The sequence below is a fragment of the Salmo salar genome, chromosome 06, assembly GCF_965601325.2.
Source record: "Salmo salar chromosome 06, fSalSal1, whole genome shotgun sequence".
In the NCBI taxonomy this organism is placed as follows: domain Eukaryota; kingdom Metazoa; phylum Chordata; class Actinopteri; order Salmoniformes; family Salmonidae; genus Salmo; species Salmo salar.
The window spans coordinates 2,847,589-2,854,503 of NC_138296.1; positions in this window are offsets into that span (position 1 = coordinate 2,847,589).

Sequence of the window (6,915 nt, forward strand, 5' to 3'; positions counted from 1 at the left end):
ACTCTGATTCATTATGATCTAAGATCAGGTCCCTCCTGTCCATGTAATCTCATTCATTATGATCTAGGATCAGGTCCCTCTCTCCATGTAATCTGATTCATTGTGATCTAGGATCAGGTCCCTCCTCTCCATGTAATCTGATTCATTATGATCTAGGATCAGGTACCCCTCTCCATGTAATCTGATTCATTGTGATCTAGGATCAGGTCCCCCCTCTCCATGTAATCTGATTCATTATGATCTAGGATCAGGTCCCCCCTCTCCATGTAATCTGATTCATTACGATCTAGGATCAGGTCCCCCACTCCATGTAATCTGATTCATTATGATCTAGGATCAGGTCCGTCCTCTCCATGTAATCTGATTCATTATGATCTAGGATCAGGTCCCCCCTCTCCATGTAATCTAATTCATGATGATCTAGGATAAGGTCCCTCCTCTCCATGTAATCTGATTCATTATGATCTAGGATCAGGTCCCCCACTCCATGTAATCTAATACATTATGATCTAAAATACTTAACTGATCCTAGATCAGCTGTCCTACTCTTTATGAATACTGTCACAGAATCAATTAGTATCATTCATTGAACTGCTTTGCCATGAACAGATCTGTGAGGTCTTAACTTAAAGGTTCTATATTGACCTTATGGTCATTTTAATGGGGTTGAACATCCATCCCATCAGATTGTGTAAAGGATTTTATGAGTTCAGAAAAACAGTGACTTGGAAGCATCTCTCTGACCTCACCCTGCTGAAACACACTCAAGTAAAGACCACATAGCTACAGTTATATGCTTTTCTGTTTTTATACACTTTTACAGCCAATGTATGGACTGGTATCCATATGAATCAGTACAATATACAAACTAGTAAGCCACCTCCCAATAAGGGGTCAGCAATATCAAGCATGCAGCACTAAACAGACAGACATCTCAGGCAACAAAATCTCACACTCAATACCTGCAAATATTTACAAAAAGTATTGTAGCAGATTTTATTTTGACTTCATGAGAAAAGACCCACATTTTTGGGTGAAATTAACAGAAGCCTTTGCAACAACAATCTAAAATAAGTTTTGCTAGCGTTATGAATATACAGTGTCTTTATTAATATATATGTTTTAATTGTAGTTGTATGCCTATATGTACAGTTTTTTTTAACACTTGTTAACAACCACACACTTTTAATGGGGGTGGCAGGTAGCCTAGTTGTTAGAGTATTGGGCTAGTAACTGAAATGTTGCTGCATCGAATCTCCAAGCTGACAAGGTAAAATTCGGTTGTTCTGCCCCTGAACAAGGCAGGTTACCCACTGTTCCCCGGTAGGCCATCACAGGGGCGGAAATGCCGGGGGGGACGGGGGGGACACAACCCCCCCATCCTGGGAAAAATATGATTTGTCCCCCCCAATATATCACTGAAACATAACTATGTAATTTAAATAATATTAATAATATGCAATGAAAGCAATTGTGCTGATTATAGACACTTAATAACTTGTTTTTAAGTTTCAAAAGATTGCGACCCCCCCCCACCCTTTGCCTCACAATGGTTTGATCCACTGCCAGTTCCTTAGCTTGCGAGGTAACGTAGAGGTCGTATCTACTGTCTGAAAGGCACTCAATACACGTAACTGACGTGAGGTTAATCCAGTCAATCGCGCACACACACTAGCTGAATATGCAGAGCTAGCACGCAAATATTAACTATTAAGCTAGCTAGTACCTATTCCATGTATGTGGCGTCGTCAAAGATGGAATCTTTGCTATCGTCAATTTATTCCAAGATCAGCATGCATGTAAGTTAGTGCTTCAAAGTCCCTGTGATAAGGTTAGCGATAAACTGAACAGAACTTCACTCTCTTCTACCATTGTTTTAAATATATTTAATGGTCTCGTTGCAAAAGCTAAATTGTCGCAAGGGAACTTTTATTTATATATTTTATTTCACCTTTATTTAACCTGGGTAGCAAAGATTATAGCAAACACCACTGAATTGGTGCTCGCTAGCTTTGCAAATTCAGCTATTGTTAGAAGCCAGCCAATATGAAACAAACGATTAAAATTACAAAAGGTTGCAGCATATGTTGTGTAAATGGTGAACTCATACAGCTGTCAACTCTTGTCACTGCAATCCGTTTCACATTTGCTAGCTACCTTTTAGATCGAAGCCCATATAGAATGATAGAAGATAAGATGATAGAAGCCCATCTCCTACTGTAAATAACCTACATACTGTGTGTGTGTAGCCAACCAGGTAGAAAAATGGCAGAAAAATGGCAGAAAAAAGACGGACATCAGAGTATTTTTCAGTACACCAAAACGCAAAGTAAGAACCCTCGTAGCCTAATATCTCAAAGACTAGTTGATAAAATGTTCATAAGAAAGAAATGAAATTCTAATGGAAATGTTTCACAATGATGTCATTAGGCAGAGCAGGCAACAGATGGCACACAGACAGCAGAGTTGGGGACAGATATGCAGGGACAGACTGGCAGAGACAGGGAGTCTCAGGTAAGTTTGTTGAGTCTTTGTTTGGCAACATTATGAAAGGTTCTCAATTTTTTTAACTTGTAAAATAGGAACATAATTGGAAAATGCCATGGATACCCCCACTCTCAACTTAAACTGGTGACTGAACTAAGATTTGTTAAAGGCAATGGTATTGCTGTTGTGATTAGTTGTGTAGTTTTGGGTACCGGTAGTTAGGAGTACGGCAAACACCCTATTTCTTTGGTTCCTCAATATACATTTACCATATTAAACGTAGGCTATGTGTTACAGCACTACTTTTGGTGTCCCCCTCAGGAATTGCTCTTGAGAAAATGTAATGTAATTGTCCCCTCCAAAGTTGATATCAGATTTTCGCCCCTGGGCCATCATTGTAAATAAGAATTTGTTCTTAACTGACTTGCCTAGTTAAATAAAGGTTAAATAAAATAAAATAAAAATGTATTCTCATATAGTTCTATGCTCACTCTACCTAGCTGTGTATAATGTTATAACTCTTCTGTCTGTATTCTGCCTCTAAATGTTGTCTATCAAATATATTCACATTTTATTTATTTACATTTTATTTGCCACATGCACCGAATACCACAGTTGTAGACCTTACAGTGAAATGCTTACTTACAAGCTCTTAACCAAGAAGTTTTAAGAAAAATAGGTGTTAAATAAAAAACACATAAGAAAAAAATAGACATAAAAAGTAACAAAAATTAAACAGCAGCAGTAAAATAACAATAGTTGAGGCTATATACACGTACATACAAATATACATAAACCGCCACCCCTTGTCTTACCAGAGATCGGTGTACTATCGAAAAAGCGTAAAACCTGCCAGCTGTATGTTATTCACCATGTAAAATTATGTGTACAGATGTAGGATCTTATTTTGATCACTCCCTACTGCAGAAGAACGTTCCTGCAATGCAGGAAATGTAAAACTTGTAGTGTATTTGAGGATTAAAAAGGCTTCTGAAGTTTGTAATTTCCACTTAGAGATATCAGACTTAAGTATCAACCCCTACAAAAATGTCCATTAATTATAATCCCCATGATAATTCACATTTCTTGTTGCTGCAGGAATATTTTCCTGCTGTAGTAAACTGACTCAAATTAAGATCCTACATCTGTACGTGCAAATGTACTTGATTCTACAAAGGTTGAGTCTCTAGATTCCCTTGCTGCTCTGGAAAAATAATGAAATGGTTGTCATGGTGATTTAAACAGGGACCTGGTTATCTCCCAACTCTGATGTCATTTGTTACATTTCACCCTGTTGATAAAGGCAGCTACAAGGATGAACCCAGAAGACAACTCTAAATCAACACTTACTGATATTATCCTGAAATCCTTTCACTCATATTATTGTGTCTCTTCGTTTAACAGGTAGTCTATGATATTAATATTGTAGCAAACAGCAGGGCAGAGCAGTGAACCCAGGTCGCTGGTGAACAAGGAAAACACCCTATGCATCACAGCGATAGGGTTAACCCAGTATCAGCATCAATAGGGTTAACCCAGTATCAGTATAAACAGGGTTAACCCAGTATCAGCATCAATAGGGTTAACCCAGTATCAGTATCAATAGTGTTAACCCAGTATCAGTATCAATAGGGTTAACCCAGTATCAGTATAAATAGTGTTAACCCAGTATCAGTATCAATAGTGTTAACCCAGTATCAGTATAAATAGGTTAACCCAGTATCAGTATAGATAGTGTTAACCCAGTATCAGTATAAACAGGGTTAACCCAGTATCAGTATAAACAGGGTTAACCCAGTATCAGTATAAATAGTGTTAACCCAGTATCAGTATCAATAGGGTTAACCCAGTATCAGTATCAATAGTGTTAACCCAGTATCAGTATCAATAGTGTTAACCCAGTATCAGTATTAATAGGGTTAACCCAGTATCAGTATAAACAGGGTTAACCCAGTATCAGTATAAATAGTGTTAACCCAGTATCAGTATAAATAGTGTTAACCCAGTATCAGTATAAATACTGTTTACCCAGTATCAGTATAAACAGGGTTAACCCAGTATCAGTATAAACAGGGTTAACCCAGTATCAGTATAAATAGTGTTAACCCAGTATCAGTATAAACAGGGTTAACCCAGTATCAGCATCAATAGTGTTAACCCAGTATCAGTATAAACAGGGTTAACCCAGTATCAGTATAAACAGGGTTAACCCAGTATCAGTATAAACAGGGTTAAACCAGTATCAGTATAAACAGGGTTAACCCAGTATCAGTATTAATAGTGTTAACCCAGTATCAGTATAAACAGGGTTAACCCAGTATCAGTATAAACAGGGTTAACCCAGTATCAGTATAAACAGGGTTAAACCAGTATCAGTATAAACAGGGTTAACCCAGTATCAGTATTAATAGTGTTAACCCAGTATCAGTATAAACAGGGTTAACCCAGTATCAGTATAAACAGGGTTAACCCAGTATCAGTATAAACAGGGTTAACCCAGTATCAGTATAAACAGGGTTAACCCAGTATCAGTATAAACAGGGTTAACCCAGTATCAGTATAAACAGGGTTAACCCAGTATCAGTATAAACAGGGTTAACCCAGTATCAGTATAAACAGGGTTAACCCAGTATCAGTATAAACAGGGTTAACCCAGTATCAGTATAAATAGGGTTAACCCAGTATCAGTATCAATAGTGTTAACCCAGTATCAGTATCAATAGTGTTAACCCAGTATCAGTATCAACAGGGTTAACCCAGTATCAGTATCAATAGTGTAATCCCAGTATCAGTATCAATAGTGTTAACCCAGTATCAGTATCAATAGGGTTAACCCAGTATCAGTATAAACAGGGTTAACCCAGTATCAGTATAAATAGGGTTAACCCAGTATCAGTATAAACAGGGTTAACCCAGTATTCAGTATAAACAGGGTTAACCCAGTATCAGTATAAACAGGGTTATCCCTATAGCTGCAATGGGAATTGTAACCTGGCTCACACTGCCCTCTATAAAAGCAAGTCCCTCCCTAGTGCTTCAACTACTCAGAACCCTCACACATCTGAGCCATGCATTCTGATGGCCTCACAGACACCATACCACTTCTGACACCAATGTAGCAAACAGCTGGGCAGGGAAGCGAACCCAGGTTGCACGTGTAAAAGGCCAACAACCTACGCATCACTCCATTGGCACCAATTGTGTAACTTGGTTGGAATTGTGACGTGGCTCATATAGCGAGGATCACTACGCTATAGAGGAACTATGATACAATTACATTATCATATGAAATGTAGAGAATCACTACACTATAGAGGAACTATGATACAATTACATTATCATATGAAATGTAGAGGATCACTACACTATAGAGGAACTATGATACAATTACATTATCATATGAAATGTAGAGAATCACTACACTATAGAGGAACTATGATACAATTACATTATCATATGAAATGTAGAGGATCACTACACTATAGAGGAACTATGATACAATTACATTATCATATGAAATGTAGAGGATCACTACACTATAGAGGAACTATGATACAATTACATTATCATATGAAATGTAGAGAATCACTACACTATAGAGGAACTATGATACAATTACATTATCATATGAAATGTAGAGAATCACTACACTATAGAGGAACTATGATACAATTACATTATCATATGAAATGTAGAGAATCACTACACTATAGTGGAACTATGATACAATTACATTATCATATGAAATGTAGAGGATCACTACACTATAGTGGAACTATGATACAATTACATTATCATATGAAATGTAGAGGATAACTACACTATAGTGGAACTATGATACAACTACATTATCATATGACATGTTAAATGTAGAACTATAATATCTGAATATTGATATATTGAATTTGACTTGACCACGTCCAGTCAGCTCCATTTTGTCTGATTAAACTGACACCAACCTGTCTCAGTAGTAGTAGACTGTTAGGAGTGTTTTACTGTCATTCACTATACTAACATTACACCAACCTGTCTCAGTAGTAGTAGACTGTTAGGAGTGTTTTACTGTCATTCACTATACTAACATTACACCAACCTGTCTCAGTAGTAGTAGACTGTTAGGAGTGTTTTACTGTCATTCACTATACTAACATTACACCAACCTGTCTCAGTAGTAGTAGACTGTTAGGAGTGTTTTACTGTCATTCTCTATACTAACATTACACCATACATTTAATTTATCTACACACTTTACAATAATCCCTGACAGGATTGTCACCTTGTAGCCTGAATTCACAACCAGAACATGTCAAGTCATTGAGATATTTTCTGTTCTGCTGAGAGAGCAGCTTTCTGATGACTAGCACTCTGTATATTCTGATGGATGAGGCCTGAGATGGAATGTGAAGATAACTGAAGCTGGCTAGCTTT